This window comes from Drosophila obscura, unplaced genomic scaffold, assembly GCF_018151105.1.
Source record: "Drosophila obscura isolate BZ-5 IFL unplaced genomic scaffold, ASM1815110v1 contig_207, whole genome shotgun sequence".
In the NCBI taxonomy this organism is placed as follows: domain Eukaryota; kingdom Metazoa; phylum Arthropoda; class Insecta; order Diptera; family Drosophilidae; genus Drosophila; species Drosophila obscura.
The window spans coordinates 131,312-155,703 of record NW_024542798.1 but is presented as its reverse complement, the minus strand read 5'-3'; the positions used below and the strand labels follow the sequence as shown (position 1 = coordinate 155,703).

General features: G+C 40.5%; 1 pseudogene; it reads right to left on the bottom strand.

Annotated features, from left to right (window-relative positions):
• Window positions 1-16,743: 16,743 nt before the first annotated feature.
• On the bottom strand, window positions 16,744-21,796 carry LOC121404481 (annotated as a pseudogene).
• Between the last annotated feature and the right edge of the window lie 2,596 nt (window positions 21,797-24,392).

Below are 24,392 nucleotides of genomic sequence, written 5' to 3'. Positions count from 1 at the left end.
CCTGAATACCCTAATGGCAATTATTCCAATGTGATTCATGGAATTTCATGTATTAAATATATTATGTATTTTTATATATGTATATCCGATCATCATTATCGAATATACCATCTTAAAATAAACTATCGTTGAAGGGATATACATATACAATATAACAGTTTTTTAATATTGGGGTGGTAAGCGTCTTGCAAAATTAACTTACACCACTAAGCAAACAATTGGCAGTTGGGCCCGCCGCCTTCAAAAAGGTATTTTTTGTTAATTTTTTCCATATTTTAGGTTTGGTTAACGAATTTTAGCTCCAAAGTCTCTCCATAGATTTTAATGAGCGATACCATGAACGAGGCCAGATTAATGCACCTATACACAAAAAAATAGAGGACACAAGATATAATTTTTTTTCGACTTTTCCTGAGTTTTTAAAGTCAAAATTTCGTAAAAAATACCGCACAAAAATCATAATTTTTGCATTTCAATGCTTTATATTTCCCAGACGGTAAGTTGTAATCACAAAGTGTTTGGGCTTAACTTCTAGCTGTTTTAATTATCTTTTCAAAATAGCAAAGTTCTTTACAACCAGACATAAGATACTAGAGCTATGTGAAAAAAACAAGCGCTACCTCTGAAAAAAGCTTTAAAAAAAAATACCATACTTCAAAAATTCTTCAAAAAAAAGTTCTGCCATAGAAAAAAACCATAATTCTTTAAAAAATTTTAAATCCCCATATCTATCAGAAAAAGTCGGTTTGGATCCTTGAGGAAAAAAAAAGTTCGATTTTGTCGAGTAGTGTTATTATTCATTAAGAATATAATGTTTTTATACCCGTAGTCAAAAAAGAGTTAAGGGGTATATTAGATTTGTGGTAAAAGTGGATGTGTGTAACGCAGAGAAGGAAAATTTTCCGACCCCATAAAGTATATATATTCTTGATCAGCATCAATAGCCGTCCGTCCGTCCGTCCGTCTTGTTGAGCGCCTGGATCTCAGAGACTATAAGAGTTAGGGTAACCAAATTTCGTTTCCAGACTCATGTGATATCACGCTGCTACAAGTGTATTTCAAAATTTCGCCCCGCCTCCTTCCGCCCCCACAAAGGACGAAAATCTGTGGCAGGCACAATTTTAAAGATACAATAAAACTAAAAACGCAGTATCGTAGAGAATGCCCATATCTACCAGATTGCCAAATCTGAATCAGATCGGATCATAATTATAGCCAGAATGAAGAAATTAATTTTCTGTTGCTTCCCCTGCCCATCCCTACATTCCAACGACAACGCAACTCATTTTCCTTCTCGCTCGCACACTCTGCCGCGTTCAGTGCGGGAGCAACCCCTAGCGGAGGAGATGTAGAATCTAATTGGAACATGTACAGTCTACATGTTAGATGTAGAATATACATTGTATATGTAGATGTAGATATCATATGTAGCAAAAAAATGTAAAATGTAAAAATTTTTTTTTTTTCTAAAATTCTTAAAAATCATAAGCTCAAAAATGTATATACTGAATGAGTACGGGTATAAGTAGAGTCGCGTCCCCAGAAGCGACTCACACGTTCCTTCTCGTTGTTACTAATATCGATAACATTGAATATACTATATTCAATTTGATATTTTAACACACCTCCTCAAAAATATTATATTCTTTATCACTGGTTACATATTTACGTTAAAACAAGGCAGGCTACTATGGGAGTTAACATATAGTCCAGCATTTGCTGCGAGGATTAGGGAAAACCCATAAAAACCTAATCAAACCATTTCAAATTAAAATTACGTTAAACAATTATATCAGTTCAAAAATTAAGCAATAAAAATTTCGATATTTTTTGAACGTTTATGACATGAGGGGTTATTGGCAATACTTATGCAACCTTGGTTGTCTTCATATAACTTAATTGGATTTGTTAATTCAATTTTTAAACTTGCTAGTAAGGATTTTAGCCAAATAGCCTCTCGAACAGCTTCAAACAAAGCCATATATTCTGCTTCTGTTGATGAAGCAGCTACAGAACTCTGTTTTCTTGTGTTCCAACAAATAACGTTAGATTCAAACATTTTGAATAGGTATCCAGTTGTGCTTCTTCTATCTAATTCACTCCCACCCCAATCTGAATCTACATAGCCTATAAAATAATTATTTATTGGACTGCTTTCTGAAAAGTTAATTTCAAATCAATTATTCCTTTAAGGTACCTTAAAACTCTTTATAAGCATTGCCAAAGTTCACTATTATTCTTTTCACAATAGCGACTTAAAAGATTAACAGAAGTGCTTATGTCTGGTCTTGTACATAACATTACATACATTAAACATCCTATTAAATTTCGACAAGGAGCATCACACTTGTCATCTGAGTTTAACGCTATATGATTTAATTTACTCGGAAGAGGACAGCAATCCAGTAAGATTGCATTTATCCATATTAAATTTTAAAATTATATTTTGTATATATGCAACTTGACTCAAACTTACTTGACTATCATGTCTATCGACTTTGATTCCTAAGAAAAATTTTATTTCCTTTAAATCAGTCATCCTAAATTGATTCATCAAATATGTTTTAAAATCATTCATAGTTTTTAAACTTTTAGTGGATATTACTAAATCTGTTTCAGTTATTTATTGAGGAGGATAATAATGTGTACAGAAAAATGTATGGAGACGTGCTCACGAGAATTATATAGGCACACGACACACGAAAATCTCGTATCGATAGATCCTCGGAGCATCAGTGTACATGCGCAGTGTTGCTTTGAGATCGATAACTTATATATCGTGGCGGTCACTTTGAACAAAATCATCTACATATAAAAGAACATATATATTGGTAGTTATATCACCTTTATCAAGAAGGTAAATACAACGATCTACAGATGAATTTACAAAACCTATTTCCTTTAATGCTTTCTCAAACATATCAAAGCAACACCTTGCAGCTTGTTTGAGACCATATATTGATTTATGTAGTTTACAGACTAGATTTCCTTTAGCTATTAGACCTTGAGGTATTTTCATGTATATCTCTTCTTTTAAAATACCATTCAAAAATGCTGTTTTTACATCCATGTGATGTACTTCAAGGTCATATTGATTAGAAAAAGACATAATTAATCTAAAACTTGTGATTCTTGCTACAGGAGCAAAAGTCTCATTATAATCGATTAAATATTGTTGCGTAAAGCCTCGGGCTACTAGTCTTGCTTTATATTTTATTGGCTCACCGAATTCATTCTGCTTAATTGTAAAAACCCATTTACAATCAACAATATTTTTGTTTTCAGGCTTTTGAACAATTAACCATGTTTTGTTTATTAAATGTGAGCTTAGTTCTTCTTTAACAGCTTCTTCTCAGTGTTCTCTATCTTTATTATATTTTATCTCCTCAAATTGATTGGGAGTTTAATATAATAAAGTCTGTGCATTCATTACACAATTATTTATTAAATCTTGATAAGACACTTTTGGGGTCACTTTTAACCTTTCACTTTTTCTAATATTTATCTGCGAGTCCAACATTACGTTATCATTACCTTTATTTGGTAAAATATCACCAGACACTTCTGGATCGGCATTCTCTAATATTGCTTCCACTCCACTATGCTGTTCTTCCTACTTATCAGAATTTTCTTCCAAAGTTTCCAAACTGAAACTTTCACCATCTTCATCATTAAGATGCATGGCATTTTCAACAACAGCTCTAGATTTACACATGTTTGTTTCGTCAACAATAACATCTCTTGCTATTACAAATTTTTCAGTTTCCACATTCCCTACTCTATAACCATTTGGTTCATAACCAACAAGTATACTGTTGAGCTACTGAGCTTCTTCAGTAGCGTTGTTATGCGATATTATTAAAAAGGCGATGATTGTTCAATATATATATTCACAGTTTATTGTGGTGAAGTAAATAAGCGATACAGAGTCGAAAGGATAGTTAGCTGGATTCAAGACGGGGTCAGATTGAAGACGCGGGGGTCGGTTCAAGACGGTGTCGGATTGAATAGCTCGATTCCAAGACGATGCGCAGTGATTGCAAGATCAAGACTAATTCAAAGGGCAGGCGGGCCGAATTGCCCGTGCCCTAATGCGAGCGAGAAAGCGACAGATCGAGAGAGTGATAGCAAAGCAAAGGAAAGAAAGAAAGGCGCGGGATGAAGAGTCGAAAGAGAACGGCTGCATAGGCTGCTGCCGTGAGGGAGCATGAATGCGTGCATGAGTTTGTAGGTAAATGACAATTTAGTACAGTGGGCAGTGCAAACAACGAACAATAATAAGGATTTACTCTACTGCTGCACCACTGGCTATAATCTATGCATTTGGCCACTATTTGGCTGCGTAACCAAACATATACCTTTCCATGATTTTTCATCGAATTTTCTTTTCCTTATTTTAATATGGACATATACTGTTGAACCAAATACCTTTAAGTATTTCAAGCACGGCTTTCTGTTGTGCCACATTTCGTATGGTGTCTTCATGCATTCTCTCAATGCATTACTTGGGCTCCTATTTATTAGATAGGTAGCTGTCAGCACAGCTTCACCCCAGAAACTTTTCTGAAGGTCTGCCCCTATAACCAGAGAACGAGCTTTCTCTGTAATTGTTCTTATCATCCTTTCGGATACACCATTTAACTGAGGTGTATGTGGAACTGTCAAGTGGTAGCTGATGCCTTTTTCTACGCAAAATTCTCGCATTTCATTTGATAAATATTCTCGCCTATTATCTATGTATAAATTTACTACTTTCAAATTAAAATGTGCCTCAGCCTTTAAAATAAAATCTTTAAAAACAGCAAACACATCAGACTTGTAAGTTAATAAGTACGTAACACAGTAATGTGTATACTGGTCAATAAAAACAACGTAGTAATTCTTTCTATCTACTGTTGTTGGTGAAATTGGACCACACACGTCCGAATGAATAACAAAGAGTGGCCTATTTATGTGATATTTATTTTTAAATTTTTCAAACTGGAGTCTTGCTTGTTTTCCTTTTATACAACTCTCACATAGCTCTTCACTGGGTTGAATATTGTTTAAAATATAAGAATCCTCAAATAAATTTGTATGTTTTATTTCTACAAATTTGCCTTAGCTTATATGCCCCAACCTCTCATGCCATAAGCTATAATATATTTTATTAGATGCAAATGCTTGCTTAGGTATTGTAAACCTAACAGGCGGAACATTATCAAAATAATGTGCATTCATAATATTAATTTCTTCTTTACTTACAAGTACACCTCCTGGGTGGAATACAACAGTAATGCCAGCATCTTGCATCTTCTTAACAGATATTAAATTTTGTGTGACTTCAGGACAAAATAATACATTTTGTAGGGTTATTGGGGTCATTGTATTAGTAATTAGGTTTATAGTTCCCATTTTTGTAGCAAGAATATATTCGTTTGATTTTGCTACAGCAATTTTAATTGGCGATTTAAGTGAATTGACGTTTGATAAAAGACTTTCATAATAATTATATGATCTGATGCACCCGAATCTAATAAAAATGAAATTTCGTTATTGCTATTGTTATTATGACGCTTTAACATGAATGCGAACCCGGAATTGCGAACTGGTTCATTTTGGCCTTGTGCCATTTGCGCTTGTCTTTCTTGATTGTTTTCCATTTCTTTCTTGTATTTAAAGCAATCCTTTTTGATATGTCCAGTCTTGCCACAATGGTAACATTTTAATTTATTAAATTTGTTTTTAGACTTAAACTGAATTTTATTTTGGAAATTTGTTTTATTTTGAAAATTATTAAATTTATTAACTTTATTCACTGCATGTAATACTTTAAGACTTGTGTCTTTTGAGGACTGTTTTAGTTTTATTTCGTGATCTAAAAGTCTAAAAGTCTTTAACGAATGCTAAAGTCAAATTATTTTCTGCTAATGTTTCAATGGCAGTAATGACGCCATCATAAGAAGAAGGTAGAGACAGCAGTAAATGGCTCACCTTGTCCATTTCGTCCAGCTTTGCGCCAGATGCGAACAACTCTGTTATTAGGTCATCAAAAACTGTAAAATGGTTTACTAATACCATTTCGCCTTTTAATTTTAATGACAGCAATTGTTTTCTGAGAGACAATTGGCTGGCTAAACTTTTTCTCTCATAAATTTTATCTAAATTTGCAAATATTTCTTTAGCACTACATTCACTTGTGGCAAAACTCAAAAAGGAATCACTTAAATATTCAATTATTGTATTCTTGGCTGATATTTCAAGCTTTTTCCATACATCGGATGCACCATCACAAACTTCATCAATCACTTTTATGGTATCGTTTTCGCTCAATAATGCCCTTATGCGAAATTTCCAAATTGCGTACTTTTCCCCGTCGAATGGTTTAATATTTCTTTTTGCCTTTTCCATTCTGTTATTAACAAAAAAAAAAGAATATGAAATATTGTACTTATCTGAAATGGTAAGCTGGGCCCATAACCTGTTGAAATAATTTGCAGTAAACAAAAAGTGAGTCGAATATTTAATCCGTGTATATCTTGTGCATCCTTTGGTTTCAGCCTTCCAATAGTATATACATATATTAAACAGAATGTAAGGTTTCCTTTTATGTTTGTATTTATTCGTATTTTGTATTTTATTAGCACTGCGCTTGTCGTCAATCATTTTTTTTTTTTTTTTTTATTAAATCATCGCATGGATGACAGGGGTTTAATCGCAGCTATGTTGCCATATTGATCAGGTACTGGTGTGTGACTTATTGTCCGATTATTCAGGTTCGGACGCTTGATGGGCCCAAGGTGTGTCTCCAGAATATGTGTTTAGTGAGATCTTGAGATCGAAGAGTGTAAAACCTCCGAATGTATTGTTTAAAAACTTGTTTGTGAAAATTGTATCTTTTTTGTAATTTTTTTTTTATATATATATATATATTTTTTTTTTTTTTTTAATACAGGCCTCCCCTTTTGGCCTGCACAGACTTCCCTGTCAGCGAGCTTGACAGGCGTTAAAAGTCATTTCCCTATACTTTATTAATCTAAAATGATTTATCACAAAATGCTTAAAAGTCCATATTAGCGCTTTTTATAAACTGTGCCAGTTCTCTAAGGTGGAATGGCTCTTTTTTGATCAAGAGTTCATTTAGATCCTTATAATATTTAAAAATTCGATACTTACCCCTAAGACGGAAGAATCTTTGGCATTTAAAAAGCAGATGTTGAGCGGATTCTGTGACATTACATGACTCACAGATATCCGAATCAATCGCTTTAATTTTGTATAGAAAGGCTTTATCGTACGTGTGTCCTGTCATCAGTCTATTTATTGTCTTTATGCTTTTTGCATTCCATTTTAAGTTATAGTGCCATGGTTTTTTGGGTATGTTTGGAAAGATTTCAATTAAACTGGTGCACTTGTTACTACATTTTTGTTTATACTCCTCGTTCCACTTTGTGTTCTAAGGAGTTTTTAATTTCTCTTAAGGCTTCTTTCACACTAAATTGAATGTAAATGGTTTCCCCTTCTCGTATGGCGTCTTTTGCTGCCATATCAGCCTTTTCGTTTATCGTTACCCCTTTGTGCCCTGGAATCCATAGAATATCCAGTTTTTGCATGCCTGATGTGTCGATAATATTGTGAATGTCTCTTACTATGTATGAGTCTGTTTGTTTATTGTTTACTAGTTTTATCGCTCCTAGACCATCACAACAAATAACAGCTTTCTTGTATCCATTATTGGCACATATCTCACTCGCTTTTTTAATACCTATCAGTTCGGCCCCTACAGATGAAAGCCAAGTTACTGTTCTATATTTATATATATTTGCACTGGGTAACTCTACAATTCCTATACCACACCTGTCCTGCATGACCGATGCATCTGTGGACAGAATATTCCAGCCTTCTTTTGAATATTTTTCCAAGATTTCAGAGAATCTGGCTCTGATTTACTCCCTCGAGTATTCTTCTTTGTTCTTTGTCATTTCTTTTTCTCTTACATTAATCTTTTTACAGTGTTTATAATTATCACAGCTTTGTAAATTGTCGAAGAAAGTTTTAAATTCTTCTAAGGTACAAGTATAACTCGTCTTTGCTTTTGATAGTCTTATGCTATCGAACATCCTGGGATTCAGCTTCTTGACCTTGAAAAGTTCTTTAGCTGTAAGCCACTTAGCCCTGAAACTTGGAGGCATTATTCCCGCCAACACAAAGATTTCGTGCTTGCTTGTATCAGGAGGCACACCTACACATCTTCTCAGCACTCCTGCCTGTGCAATTTCCATGTCTTTATTGGACCCAACTCCCATGTCAGAGAAGCTGGTAATTGCATATTCTTGCTTGCTTCTTATAAACGATTTGAAGATATTAATGCTAGTCTTAGGTTTCAGTCCCGACTTGATAGTTGTCGCTAATTGTATAAGCCTACTGCTTTTCCTAGTTACTTCTTTTACCATTTTTATATGACTGGTATTGGACATGTTAGAACTTATAAGCCTGCCTAGAAATAAAAAGCTTTTTTTCACTGGTATTAGAACATTTTTAACTTCTATGTTCAGAGACCTTCCACCTTCCCTTCCCATGTTCATAATCACAGATTTGCTAGGATTGAAACTGAAACCCAGATCGCCACATAATAGGCTAAAATCGTTTAATTTGTTTTTCAGATTTGCAACTACAGCCGCATAGTTATACCCGTGTGACACCAATATAAAATCGTCAGCAAATTGCATGATTTGTGTGTTGCAGTCCCCTACCTGATGTAGTCTTTTGGTGTAGATATTAAAAAGTAGTGGTGAAAGACATGATCCCTGGGGTAATCCTCCTTGCACCACTTCTACTGCATCTCCCAGTCTTAGCAACCTAATGGACATGAAACTTATAATCCAGTCCACATACATTTTCGGAAAACTTTCATTTTCCATTAACATCTTTAAAAAATTCAAGTTTACACAGTTGTAAGCGTTGTTTAGGTCAACAGCCGCTACTATCACATGCTCCTTGCTTTTTTTCCTTGCAGCTACCTCATTGATCACATCATTAATGCACATTGCAGCTGACTTATCCTTCTGATACGCATAAGACCTATAGGGTAGAATTTCGTTGTCCTGTATATATTTTTCAAGCTTGATTTTGATAATACTGTTAACTGTTTTGGCCAGGACCGATATTAAGGATATTGGTCGAAAATTTGTTATGTCTGATAGATATTTGTTTTTTTTTGGGATTGGCGTGATTTTAATCGTGCGCCACTCAGCTGGTACTTCACAGTTAGCAATTTTGTTGTTGTAGAATTTGACTAATTCTGCCTTAGTGTCCCTGTTTAATGCGTTGAGCATCTCATAAGTGATCTTGTCAAAGCCTCCTGATGTTTTTTTGTTTCGACCTAGGACCATTTCTAGATCTTCAAGAGCAAATTTCGGATTCTCGTTTTCTTTTGATGCATGCAATGTGGCATCAATGCTTCTGGCTTTAGCAGGTACTTGTTCTTTTAGCCATTCTAAGTACGACCCAGCTTTTTCTAAATCAAATTGTTCTTGAGTTTCTATGTTGCAATTTTTAAGGTTAGCTAGAAACTTCCAGGCTTCCCTAGTATTTGCCTTCACATTGAGCTCTGTTAGTTTCCTGGCGTAACTAGTTTTCTTTTCAATTTTGACTGCCTTCTTCCATTTGATTTTTAGATCTACTGCCTTACAATAATTCTGAAAAGCTGGCTCCGAGCATGCCTTTTTTTGGGCCTCAGAAAATTCGTTAAATAGTTTGGCTAACCTCTCATCCCACCATAACTTTGGCCATTTGTTGTCAACTTCAAAGGTAGCAGCATTGATTTCATGTTGCATGCATTTGGCTTAGTCTCCTATGTTTTTTTTTATATCTATTTTTCCCAATTTTTTAATTAGTTTGTTTTTAGCTAGAAACTTACTTAGCTTTTTTCTTCTTCCAATCAATTCAAAACTTATAGGGTGGTGTTGACTGCCTCCCAGAAACAGTTTCTCACAATTCCAATTCTGAACTTGTAAAGGGTATTAACAAAGGTGAGATCCAAGACGGACCCTGCAATTGAATCTATATTTCTCCTAAATGTAGGACATCGATCATTTACCAGAGCATATCCTGCATTGTTCATCGCTTGCTTTAAAAAAGCCCCTTTTCTACTGTTTATTGTGTCACCAAAACCTATGTGTCTAGCGTTAAAATCACCTGCCACAATTGCATTTTCAAAGGGGTCTAATTTTTCCAGAAGGTTATTTATAGCTTGCTTAAAGGTTTCAATCGATGTTGTTGGTTCAAAATATATGGAAGCGATAAAAAGATTTAGTTTATTATGGGTAGTGCTTGCAATAACAATGTCCTGATCAGATTCATAGGTTATCTTTTTCATTTTAAGATCGTTTCTATAAGCGATCGCTACGCCTCCATAGCCATCATCTCTGTATTTTTCAATTAATTTGAAATTTGCTAATTTCCTGAAGCTGAGATCGTGAAAAAAAACTTCAGCCAGAATGGCAATACTGAAGTCTCCGTTATTTAAAAAAAATTCGAGATCATTTTTGTTTGCTTTTATCGATTGAATATTATGCTGTAAGCACTTCATATTCACGTCGAGACTTTAAACTTTTCTCATTTTTTTCTGTTGGTGTCCTATATTTCCTTTGTGGTATTTTCGTTGGTATTGGTGTAATTTTTGGACATATTTCGTATGCCACTTACTGAACTGAACTGCGACAACATGCTTATAACCTGCTGGATAGTAAATTTGTTTTCTTCTGAATTCTGATAACCAGCGACCGGTATATGGTCACTAGTATCGTTTGTATAAGCTTCTAGCTGAAAATGCGGTTTTTGTATGGGAATGGTTGGTCTTTGAATTACTCTGCTAGCATGCTTTTTGAGTATTTCATTTGCTTTGATGTTTTTATTTTGTATATTTTCCTCAGTTCTGTCTAATTTGGGAAAATTAACCTCATAATTTTCCATCTGTAAATAATTCTAATGGACTGAATACGTATTTAGCACTTCCTTTCTTGCTATTTTCTTTATTGTCATAATCTTATTAATGTCATTTTCTTTTTCCCATACTGGGCAAACAAGTCTGTCCCTGGCTGAATGATTCTTCCCATTGCATAAAATGCACTTTAGAACCGTGCATGTTCCGATGCCATCTCCCACTCCACATTTGTTGCACCTTCTCGCCGATTTGCATCTGGCCGAAGTGTGCCCAATTCTGCCACAGTTAAAGCACTGACGCACTTTTGGAATATATTGATATACCTTCATGCTGCATATCCCGAAAAGTGAGATCTTTTCTGGAATGTCGGCACCCTCAAACCCGATTTTTACCGTCTCAGTTGGTATGAACTTAAATTCTGAGTTGGTATCATCCATCAACATTTTTTCCCTCCTTGCAAATCTTTCTAGGGATTTTATCGCGATACTTGACATTATGTTCTCCCTGATTTCCTCATTCGAAAAACCTAGTGGAACACCTTTGATTATACCAAAGGATTCCACATAATTCCGTGGTATAAATGCTACTATATTCATCTTTTTCAACTCGCTATTTTTAACCAGAGTGTTTGCGTCAGTAAAATTTGAGAAATATATTTTGTATAAGGTCGGAGCCAGCGAAACAATTTCTTTTATACCTTTAATTTTCAGATGTCTGATTTTCTCAAAGAGAAATAATCCATTTTTGGTATTTTTATTTTCGAACTTATCACAATTTTTTGTTGATATCAGCACTGCTGCATCACCCTTATGACTATCTCCATACAACACTATTTCTTTTTCAAAGCCATTTGTCGATACAAAAACTCCCGATTCATTTTTGGTTTTTTGTCCCGCAGCCATAATACTTATTTCAGTATTTACGGTATTTGTGATGTTTGAGTTAAAGGTCACACTCTCAAAACTGTCTGTGTCCGACCTCATGTCTTCTGCATCTGTATGTGTGTCACTTATATCTTTTTCAGCCTCTTCATATGTATTAGTGTACTCGTTTGTTCGTTTTTTTTTAACCGAGGATGCGTCTTTCTTTAGACTGTCCAAAAAGTCTTCTTTCAAGGATGGGCTTAAAACGTTTATTTTTCTATCATAGTCAGTTTTGGAATGTCTTTTATTGCTGTTAAGTGTCTGGTCTGGAGGTTTCATTTTTACTGACGCCGTGTTACCGGCGTCCGCCATTTTCGCTGGTTTAACCAGTTTGCCAAAAACTCACCCACCTCAGGGAAAGAATCAAAGTTTTCTTTTGATGAAATGATATATCTTTGATTTTACCACAGGCAAACACGCGTTTGACCCTGAAAAAATTTGTTTGAAATCACTTTTTTTATGCCTTTCGCAAATCACTATGAAAATGGGAACACAGAACAAAAACACGACCGGTCTCACTCGCTGCTGAAATGGAAGTGTATTTAAAAAATGTTGTCGTCAATAATATAAAAATATAATAAAAAAAAATATAAAAAAAATTCCTTTCATTGCCACATCTGACATATCAATTACACTAGTCAACACGATTTTTCCTCAAGGAACAAAACGAACTTTTTCTTAAAGATTTGGGGCTTAGAAATGGTTTGATGATATTTTTATTTTTTTCTATGGCAGAACTTTTTTTTAAAGAATTTTTGAAAACTGGTATTTTTTTTTAAAGCTTTTTTCAGAGGTAACGCTTGTTTTTTTCACATAACTCTAGTATCTTACGTCTGGTTGTAAAGAACTTTGCTATTTTGAAAAGATAATTGACGCAGCTAGAAGTTGATGTCAAACACTTTGTGATTTCAGCTTACCGTCTGGGAAATATAAAGCATTGAAATGCAAAAATGATGATTTTTGTGGGGTATTTTTTACGAAATTTTGACTTTGGGAACAAAGGAACGCGATCAGGTACCAAATGTACAACCCTTGCTCGTTTGCTTTGTTCCCAATTGGCAGTTGGGCCCGCCGCCTTCAAAAAGGTATTTTTTGTTCATTTTTTCCATTTTTTAGGTTTGGTTAACGAATTTTAGCTCCAAAGTCTCTCCATAGATTTTAATGAGCGATACCTTAAACGACGCCAAATTAACGCACCTATACACAAAAAAATAGAGGACACAAGATATAATTTTTTTTCGACTTTTCCTGAGTTTTTAAAGTCAAAATTTCGTTAAAAATACCCCACAAAAATCATCATTTTTGCATTTCAATGCTTTTTATTTCCCAGACTGTAAGCTGAAATCACAAAGTATTTGGGCTCAACTTCTAGCTGTTTTAATTACCTTTTCAAAATAGCAAAGTTCTGTACAACCAGACGTAAGATATTAAAGTTATGTGAAAAAAACTATCGCTACCTCTGAAAAAAGCTTAAAAAAAAAATACCAGACTTCAAAAATTCTTCAAAAAAAAGTTCTGCCATAGAAAAAAAACCATAATTCTTTAAAAAATTTTAAAGCCCCATATCTATCAGAAAAAGTCGGTTTGGATCCTTGAGGAAAAAAAAAGTTCGGTTTTGTCGAGTAGTGTTATACAAGCAACCAATTTATCCCGAAATCTCACAATAGCTTCAGCCTATTGTGAGCCAAATGTACCTCTAGATGATTTTAAATCAGACATTAAAAGATTTTTTGATAGCATGGAAAATCTTCAAGATGTATTCATATGTGGAGATTTTAATGCTCGTAATAGTGTATTCGGTGACAGTATGACCAATTCCAAAGGTCGTTTCATAGAAGATGTTTCCTTAAATACTGGTTTCAAGTGGTTGAATCATGGAAGCTTAACCTTTAAACAGTCTTTAAATATAATGTCGGGTTCAGTTTTGGATTTGACTTTTACCAACTCTGATTTGCATTTTGACTGGCATATCCGTCCGCTAAGGATTGGTGGCAGCCATAATTTTCCTATATCAATTACAATCCACAATATCAAAATAAAACCAAAGTTCTTTCTGTCTAAAGTAAAGTTATTTTCAAAACTGAACAACATTAGAGAGTTTCAGAACATTAATGATATAACAAACAAGGTGAAAAATGAAATTAGGTCATGCACTCACATATTAGAGAAAAGGTCTCCAAAGTTCTGGTGGACTGACGAACTTACACTTTTAAATAGAATTTTTAAGTCCACGCAAGCTAAAGCTATCAAATATCCAAATGGAGAGAACTTTGAAGCGGCCAGCCAAGCTCGACTAAAATGGAAAAATGCTGTGAAAAAAGCAAAGAGAAACTCTTATCAGGATAAAATTGAAGAGATTAATCAGAGTCCTTCGTCTAGGAAATCTTGGCAATTTTTGAGGGATCTTAAAGGTCTAGGGAAACCTCAGATGCAAGGTCTCCATCCAATAACAGGGAATATTTAGACTTTCTGAGCAGTCAAATTCCACAAAACAGAGTTAACTGCAACTGTTCCCAATAACATGGCTAACTCGCAGAGTACACAAACATTTTCTATGAAGGAATTAAGTGAGGTTATTAGAAATAAAAGATCAACGGCTGGTGGCATTGATGGGATCACATATGAAATGCTAGCATCTCTTTCGGAGGTAATACAAAAACTATTGTCTTGTTTTAATGAGTCATATGATAGCTGCCAATTTCCAAATGCGTGGCGTAGCATTAAGATTTGTCCGATTCCAAAATGTGGTAAACCTCTAGATGACATCAAAAACTTCAGACCAATATCGCTAATCTCAGTTCTTGCGAAATCTGTAAACGGCATGGTTAAAAATAGATTGTCTGAGTTTGTGGAAAAGAACAAGTTACTGCCCTTTAGGTGTTATGCTTATAGGAAAAAGAAAAGTGCTTCCATGTGTATTAACGATCTTTTGTCAACCATTCACTGCCTCAAACGGAAAAATAAGAAAATAGTAGTTGCTTGCCTTGACATAGAAAATGCGTATAACTGTGTACATTTGGCATTCCTAAAAAAAATCATGTTGTGGATAAAAGTTCCTAACAAAATTATACTATGGATTCAAAATTTCTTGTCAGTAAGGTTTTTGCATTTAGGTTCGGAGACTGAGAAGGTTACAAATGGTCTGCCACAGGGAAGCTGTCTGTCGCCAGTTCTTTTTAATCTGTATACTCTTCGGTTACATGAAATTGAGGACAACGACACCAAGATTTTTCAATTTGCTGATTGTTTTGTAGGAGGGTGGATGTTGGTCGTTCCCACAGTTCGGATTCCCAATAAATAAAAAGGCGGGGGCGTCAACTATAATTCTGGTGTATTTGGCGTGCACACAGCTGAGGGCTGGTTGTAGATAGGCGCGTAGGTGTCGAGAGACTGTTCTCTCCCGCTCGGCCTACGGCTAGCGCCAGGGATGGAGCGCCGAGTGGATCGCGTGCACGCCGCGCGAGAGTGAAGGGCATGGGAGAGCGCGCGAGCTAACAGAGCGCTGTTAACCGCGCTGCTGCCCTAAACATCCTCACCCCCCTTCACCGCTCCGATGCGCGTGCTGGGCAACTTTAAGTCGGCGGCCAAGGAAGCGTCAATGCAGCTCACAGGCGTGCATGGGTCGATGAGCGCCGTTGTCTCGTGGGTTTTCGTTCCCGTGTCCAAGACCACTCGGGCTGTCGGGAGGCAGTTGGTGCTTCGGTGCTGCAACAGCGTATCGACCGATGGAGCCGGATGACCCACGATGGGTCGGCGATCGGCTCGGGACGCTGGAGCTGCAGACGGACCTGGAGTCACGGCTGACGACTCCGAGCGGGCTGGGCGCTGAGAGGACCACGTCTTTGGGCGTCTTGCGGGAACCCGTTGGCGGCGATCGGCTCGGGACACCGGAGCTGGAGACGGACCTGGAGTCGCGGCCGACGACTTTGAGCGGGCTGGCCGCCGGGAGGGCCCCGGCTTGGGGCGTCTTTCCGGAGAACGGGGGCGGCGATCGGCTCGGGACACCGGAGCTGGAGACGGAGCTGGAGACGGAGCTGGCGACTCCGAGCGGGCTGGGCGCTGGGACGGTCGCATGTGGAGCAGCGTGTGATGGTCCTTGTGGCACACCTTGCACTGGCCACCACTTCGGCAATCCTTGCCAGAGTGCTGATGAGCCAGGCAGTTCCGGCAGTATTTGTTGACCAGCAGGGCTCGGAGCCTCTTCGCCACGCTCAGCTTGAGGAAGCTACGGCAGTCTCGTAGTGGATGGCTTCCGGAGCAGACTCGGCAGCGGTAGGTAGCTTGTACTCGGGAGCGTCTGCTCCCTGAGGTGTGATTGACACGGGGTTGTGGAGCCATCAGGATCTGGATGCAAAATGAACTGGTTCGGAAAAGAAGAATCGGAGAAGCATTAGTAACGTGCTAGGAACAGGTGACAGGCACTTCTCTAAGTACTGTTGGAAGAACAAACGAGGGTTTTTGGAGGCGAAAAGAAACTTGGATGGAATAGTAGACACGGAGAGGCATTACTAAACGGGCTAGGCACAGGACGCCTTCCGTTATTGTTGTACGGGACGAGGGAGTTCCCCCGGAAGGAGAACGACTTTTGCGACCGGGCGTTTGAGCACACCGCGGGCAGTAAGAATGTCTACCACCCGAATCCTGTTATCGGTGCCGGGATACACGGACTGTACTCTTCCGAGTCGCCAGTCGTTAGAAGGCAGGTTATCTTCTTTCACGATAACCATATCGCTGATCTGAAGATTGGACATATCCGTCTGCCACTTGATGCGCTTGTGGAGTTCCTTGAGGTACTCATCCTTCCACCTCTGGCAGAACTGCTGGTTGAGGGCCTTCAAATGCTGCCACCGATTAATGATCGACTGGAGGTTCTCTTTAATTTCGGGTTCTGCGGTCGCCATTAACGGTCCTCCGATAAGGAAGTGCCCTGGAGTGAGGGCCAGCAACTCTGTCGGACTTTCGGACATAGGTGAGAGTGGCCTGGAATTTAGGCATGCTTCAATCTTAGCGAGCAGCGTCGAGAGCTCCTCAAAGGTATATTTCCGGGTGGACGTGGCTTTGTAGAAGAGCGTTTTAAAACTCTTTACGCCGGCTTCCCCAAGGCCCCCCATATGTGGAGCTCCTGGCGGGATGAAACGCCATGCAACCCGTTGATGGCTGTATGCCTCAGTCACCGAATCCTGGAACGCCTCTAGAAAGTCCCGAGAAAGTACAGTTGCTGCTCGCACGAAAGTTTTTCCATTGTAGGAATGGATACGCTGCGGACAACCTCGTCTAGCGACGAAGCGAGCGAAAGCTGCTTGAAACTTCTCGGTGGTCAGGTCGGAAGTAGCCTCCAAGTGAATGGCCTTCGTGGAAAAACATACAAATACGCACACATAACCCTTGGTGATCAGGCACGCTCTCCCGGTATAGTTCCTTATGTCGAAAGGACCTGCATAGTCAATACCGGTATGGGTAAACGGTCTGGAGAAAGAAGTTCGGTCTGTCGGGAGATCGCCCATCAGTTGTGTCTGTAGCTTCTTCTTGTGGATGATGCAGACCTTGCAGGAGTTCACCACGCCCTTCATCAGGTTCCTTATTCTCGGGATCCAATATTTGCAGCGAATGAGGCGCGTCATCAGTTGACTGCCGCCATGGAGAGTGATCCTGTGCGTGAAGTGAGCGAACAGGCGAGACAGGCGGCAACTATAGGACAGGATGATTGGATGGCGCTCGTCATACTTCAGATCTTGTGAAGCTGTGATCCGGCCACAGGCTCTCATGATCCCCTGTCGGTCTAGAAAGGGGCTCAGATTCAAAACAGAGCTTGAACTTGGCACGGGACGTTTACCACTCAGGCAGTGAGATTCTTGGGGGAAGTCCCGGCGCTGCGCCTCTAGGATAAGAGTTCGCTCCGCTTCGTTAATTTCCCCACTAGTGAGGTGGTCCCTACATGCGAGTGTTACTTTCCGGCAACACTGAATAAAACGTAGAACATATGCCCGCACTCGAAGAGCCTTCTCAAGCTGGGAGAATCGCTCCAGGAAATCTTCGGGTGGGCTGGAAACGAGATGGACCTTCACGGCCCGCTGCTCTAGGGTTTGAACTGGAGTTTCGGCGGCTTGGGCTGGCCATTGATCACGTGGAGATTGCAACCACGCTGGTCCATGCCACCAGAGTTGGCTACCCACCAGTTCTGGTAAAGCTACGCCTCGACTGGCTAAGTCAGCGGGGTTATGTTCGGAACGAACATGAGCCCAATGACTGGTTTCGGTAGTCTGAGCTATTTTCGTCACTCGATTGGCCACAAAGGTAGTCCAATGGCAAGCGGGCTTGCTCAACCAGGCCAGTACAATAATAGAATCGGTCCAGTAGTAGCACCATTTCGGAAAGGAGCACTGCACCGCACAGCTCTAGTCGAGGAAGCGAAACGGTTTTCACGGGAGCGACTCGTGTTTTCGCCGACAGTAGATGCACCGTGATATGCTGGTCACACACGACGCGCACGTAGAGCGCTGCACCGTACGCCTTTTCGGAGGCATCGCAGAAACCGTGATGTTCGATCTTTACCGATGGCTGGTAACATACCCATCTTGGAATCTTGATCTCGGGTAGTGATGCGTAACTTTGCAGAAAGTCCAGCCAGCGTTGGCACAACGAACTTGGAAGAGGTTCGTCCCATCCCAAATCTTGCAACCAGATCTCCTGCATAAAAATCTTGGACCGGACGATGAATGGGGCTAGCCACCCCGCGGGGTCAAACAGCTTCGCAATTTGGGAAAGAACTTCTCGCTTGGTGTAGGATAACTCAAGCGTGAACACGGGAGAAACAAAGAAGAACTCGTCTGACGCCGCCTTCCAGCGAACTCCGAGGATCTTTGCCGTGCTCTCGGCATCGATTTCCAGAAAATCGGTGTGCAGGAGGTGGTCACTCGGAAGCTCGTCCAAAATCTCCTTTTGGTTGGACGTCCATTTGCGCAGTGGAAAACCTGCAGAGCTGAGGGCGGCCTGCAATTCGTGGATAGCCAGCTGAGCCTCCTTGATGGAGTCTGCCCCGGCTAGGACGTCGTCGACGTACATGAAATGCCGTACAATGTGGCTTGCCTTTGGAAATCGCGACTGGATGTCGTCGGCAAGCTGTTGCAGTACCCGGATGGCTAGAAACGGAGCGCAATTGACACCAAAGGTCACGGTTTCAGCTCATAATCCCGAATTTCACCCTCCTGGTTTCGAAATAATATTCGCTGGAAGGGTGTGCACGTTGGATGTACCCAAATTTGGCGGTACATCTTTGTAATGTCGGCGTTGAAGACGTATCGGAAGTAGCGCCACTTCAGGATTTGGAGGGTTAAATCGGATTGGAGGACCGGACCAGCATGAAGAAGATCATTTAAGCTCGTGCCGTTCGCAGAAGGGCTGGACGCGTTGAATACCACGCGGACTTTCGTGGTAGTGCTCTCCGGCTTGATTACCGCATGGTGCGGAAGATAATAATTGGCGGACTCGTTAGTGGACGGAACCTCTGTCATATGATCGAGATCTAAGTATTCCTGGATCACAGACTTATACTGTTCTTGAAATGGAACGTTTCTCTTTAGCCGATTCTCATTTCGGAGAAACTGAGCTAGGGCAATGGACCTTGAATGCCCCAGGCCTGATCCACAATGATCGGGGTCACGAAACGGCAGTGTTACCACGTACTTTCCACTTGACGTTCTTGACGTGGTTCGCAGAAAATTTCTTTCGCAATAGGAGTCCGACTCTCCTGCTACCTTGATAGGTAGATCCTCCACCTCCCAAAACTTTGTGAGAAGTTTGTCCAATGGAGCATCGCGGACGTGGGAAATTTGGGTGGAGAAAGATGCAATCTGGTCTGGAACAGCACTTGGCACTGGACCGGTAAGCACCCATCCAAAGATGGTTTGCTGTCCGAGGAGGGAACCACAGATGTCGGTCTGTGAGCCGCTTAACAGTATGGACAGAAGGATGTCGGCTCCGATCAGAACGTCTATATGTGAGCTCTCATAAAATTTAGGGTCTGCTAAAGGCAGGTTCGGCAAGTCTCGCAACGCGCTCTGCGGGATCGGATATGAAGGGAGATTGCCGGCTATGTCGGGCAGGACGTTGGCCGTGGCGTTTAACTGTACGCTCGGCGTCATCAGGGAGCGAATGGACAAATCACAGAGCTTCTTGGATTGGGCTGCTACAGTCTGATTTAGGCCTGAAACCTGGGCCTGAATAAGGCAGAATGGCAACTGGATGATATTAAAGAGACGTTCCGTAATGAACGTCGCCTCGGAGCCCGAGTCGATCAGAGCGCGGGCCCGGAAATTTGTCCCCCGGTGGCAGATGTTGATTATTGCCGTACCGAGAAGCACCGCTCTTGTTCCCGAAGCAAAATAGTTCTGAACGTTGGGCGGAGCGACGGAAGAAGCGGGATCCTCCGCTGTTGTGGAAGTCAGCTCGCTGGGAGCTGGAGTCCCCCGATGCAGGAGCGTGTGGTGGCGGGCTCCACAAGTGAAGCAACTGTGGGCGCTTTGGCATTCACGGAGCTGATGACCTCTAGCGAAACAGTTCAAGCACAGCTGCCTTTTTTTAATGCAGCTGGCTCGTGCATCCACAGTCATTTCTAGGAAGTGCGGACACAGTCGGATCGGATGGTTCTCTTTGGAACAGAGATCACACGTTCTTCTCTTCGGACTCACTTGTGTCTGGAAGGAGTGAAACTTCCTTGGCACGGGACTACCATGAGACCGGAACGGATTGGAGTTGCTTCCGGAGGATTGCGGATTCAAGGAACCTTTGGACGATGGTGGGGTCGGATTGCCTTTGGAAGTGGACGGGTCGCTCTCCATGGCCTCTAGCGTCAAATAGCGCTGAGTGAGGAAGGCATCGATTTCCGTCCATGGAGGCACCTCCTTCTTGTCTGTGACGGACGCTTCCCACAAAGACCGGGTCGACTTCGGCAACTTGGAGGCACAAATAGTAACGAGGAGGCTATCCCAGTTGTCGGTGCAGACCTTGGAGTGAGCAAGGGCGGTGAGGACCCCTTGCATCGTGCTTTGAAGCTCTTTTAAAGCTCGACTGGTCTCGGACTCGACGCGAGGCAAAAAGAGCAAAATATTTATCTGGTTGGTCACCAGGAGCCGATTATTTTCATAACGGTTTCGGAGGGCCGACCATGCCGACTCGAAACCATCGTTTGTGAGCGGGGACTTCTCGACTATGGCCTTCGGATCGCCACTTGTCTTCGCGGTGAGATGGTACAACTTCTCTACCGGAGACAGCTCTCGAAAAGTAGGCCAACGGACGTAATCTCCTGCGAAGACCTCGATGTCGCAGGGAGGCAGTCGGCAGCCGCCCTGGTAGGTTTGCGGATGGACTGCCCTGGTAGGGCAGACGGATGGTCTGCTGTTTGGGCCAGCTGAGCATTGAGGTCGGCGAGGCACTGCTCAAATACCCCATAGCACTCGCCGTACTTCTCTCGGATGTCTTCTTGGACCCTTGGGTCCTCGTCAACCATCACTGCGGAGCAAGCTTTATATTCCGCCTCGACATCCGCCCACATACTCAGAATTTGTCCTCGGCGAACCTCGGAAAGAGATGCGGATGAAGCGGAAGTGATGCGCGCTTCCAAATGAGCCAGCCGGCCAATGGCGGCGGCTAATTTTGCTCGTGCAGTAGTGGTGGCGGGTTGAGCCATTGTGATGGAAGGTCTCGAGCTGACGGGACTATTACCGAAGGAGCTGGTTGGATAGCCTTGGATCCGAGCTGGCACCTTGAGAGTGACGGGAGACGGGAAGAGAACCGACTTGGTCCTCGCAGCTGGGCTGCTACTGGCTGCTCTGGGAGTGACTGGCGACTTGATCTTTTGAGTGGGGGTAGTTCCTGAGGCGGAAGAGGTGCGTAGCCGACGTGGAGATGTCGCAGCCAAGAACCCTTTGCTGTCCTTGTCCCCCGTTGGCATACTACTCGCACACGCAGAGGTTGGATGCGAAGTCGGATGCGGAATCCGCGGATTGGCGAATTGGAATGCACATATGTTTTAGTGAACTGGGGTGCAGTTGGATTTTGTCGAATATATTTAATTTTTCACAAATCATGCCTAGACAAAACGAAATGGAAGAACTACCGTAGCACTGGTAGTTGGAGGCGACGGAACGGAGAACGGCCGGAATCGCCGATAATATGGCGTTGGCGAAAGAGAAGGAAGCACAGAGAAGGATAGCACTGTATGCACAGATATGTATATAAGAATATATATACATATATCGCGGAACTCGGACGTGGTGGGGAATAAATCAAAAAAAGCACTAGGAAGCGATTTGGGAAGACGAAATCGTACTTATCTTCGGAACGTAGCGATGTAATCCACCGATGCTTGCAGGTTGGACTCCTCCTTATAGGGAAGGCGAAGATCCGGCTCGAAGGACCAATGTTTTGTAGGAGGGTGGATGTTGGTCGAGCGCTGTTAACCGCGCTGCTGCCCTAAACACTGATGATTTCATAATCTTGTTAGCCAAACCCACTTTTTGTGAGGCTGCAATAAATTTACAAGGCAAGATCGAAAGTTTTCAGCTCCTTTGTGGAGATCTAGGACTCAACCTGAATCCAACTAAGTGTTCGATTATGGCTATGACACCATTCAAAAAAACGAAAGTAAATATCGTTATGAATCTGCAAAGTATTCCTGAAGTCAGGGAAATAAAGTTTCTGGGTAGAATAATCACATCGAGTTTGTCTGACAAGAAACATGTAGAAAAAATAAGGAAAGAATCTTGGTCTGGCATGAAACTGTTGCAAATGGCCACCAATATTAAGAGTGGCCTAAGACCTCAAGTTGCCACAAATATATACAAAGCACACATTAGATCAAAAGCTGAATATGCGTCGTCCACCATGGCAAACCTAAATAAAGGTAACTTTGGGAAACTTTTTTCGAGACAAGCCGCTGCGCTTCGTCGATGCTTAGGGGTAACACCAGATACTCCAAAGCATGTGATTTTTGCTTTGGCGGGTGAAATGCCCCCAAACTTTAGAGCAATTTTTTTAACTGCCAAAGAGCTTTTGAGATTAAAGACTCAAAACTATGATCTTTACAATAGTTACACCTGCTCTCAATCAGTAAATTCGTCTTACACGATAGTAGCAAACAAGTTTAGGGATATTTTTGAAATGACCAAACCAGCAGTGACTTTCACTGCAAATAAAAGACTGCATCTACATAGTAAACCTTTTAATATAAACAAACTAAATGTACCTAAAGAACAAATTCTTGTTATGTATTATAAAATTCTCCACAATCTCAAGAAAACAAAGTACCATATCTTTGCAAGTGATGCCTCAATATGTGATAGTAAAGTGGGTATGGGTATTATTGATGTAAACGGAAAAAAGACTTATAGATTTAAATCAGAGATAAAAATTTCGTCTGCTATGGCTGAATTATTTACAATTAACATGACCTGTCTCATTGCCAAGCAATTAAGACTAACTAAAGTAGCTATATTTACGGATAGTTTAGCAGCTATATATATGTTAAAAAATGCAGAATCAGATGCCTATCCAGTGGCAAATATTCACAACTTACTGGTATGGCCAGATGTAGACATCTACTGGATGCCAGGTATCCCAATAAACGAACAAGCGGATGAAGCTGCAAAATCTGCCATCTCAAATGGGGTGTTTGTTAGGCTGAACTATACGTTAGGTGAAGCATGTCGAGAGGTCAAGAAAAGAGTTTTCGCCTTATGGAATGACTACTACAAGGAGGCTTCCTCATTGTCTGGTGGTTTTTTCTTTGATTTATTTCCAAATGTTCCAAGGGTTCCCTGGCACAAGAAGGTTAGATGGAACGCTCAGGATATGAGACTCCTGAATCGACTCATGATAAATCATACGTATGACAACGTTTTTTTGAAAAAATGCAAAATAGTTAGTTGTGACCTATATCCAACATGTAACGTAACTGAATCTGCAAATCACCTGATTTTCAACTGCACAAGACTCATGCCCCTAAGGCGTAGATTTAAAATATTCAAGTATTACAACTCTACGCACGATTTGTTTAAAGCAAATATCGTTCTACATATGAGGGAACTCGCGAAATTTGTAAGAGAAGCTAAATTAGACTTTTAATCTCGCGTCGTTAAAACACATCGAATGTAATTGTGTATATAACATATCAACTTAGTTTCTTGGCTTGGAAGTTTTCTTTTGGCCAATTATTCTCTTTGAAAAAAAAATACAAATACAAATTCGATCACGCTGCCAATTAATCATCTCTATGAATACTAGAAAGTGGCAGTAAAATCGATGTGTCTCGCACATATCGATACATCGTTTCTGGTCGCTGCTACAACAGACCAACCACTAACGCCAACAGGCGTTGAAATCACAAAAAAACGAGAAGGAACGTGTGAGTCGCTTCTGGGGACGCAACTCTACTTATACCCGTACTCAGTCAGTATATACATTTTTGAGCACGATTTTTTAGAATTTTAGAATTAAAAAAAAATTTTACATTTTACATTTTTTTGCTACAATTCTTATCTACATCTCAT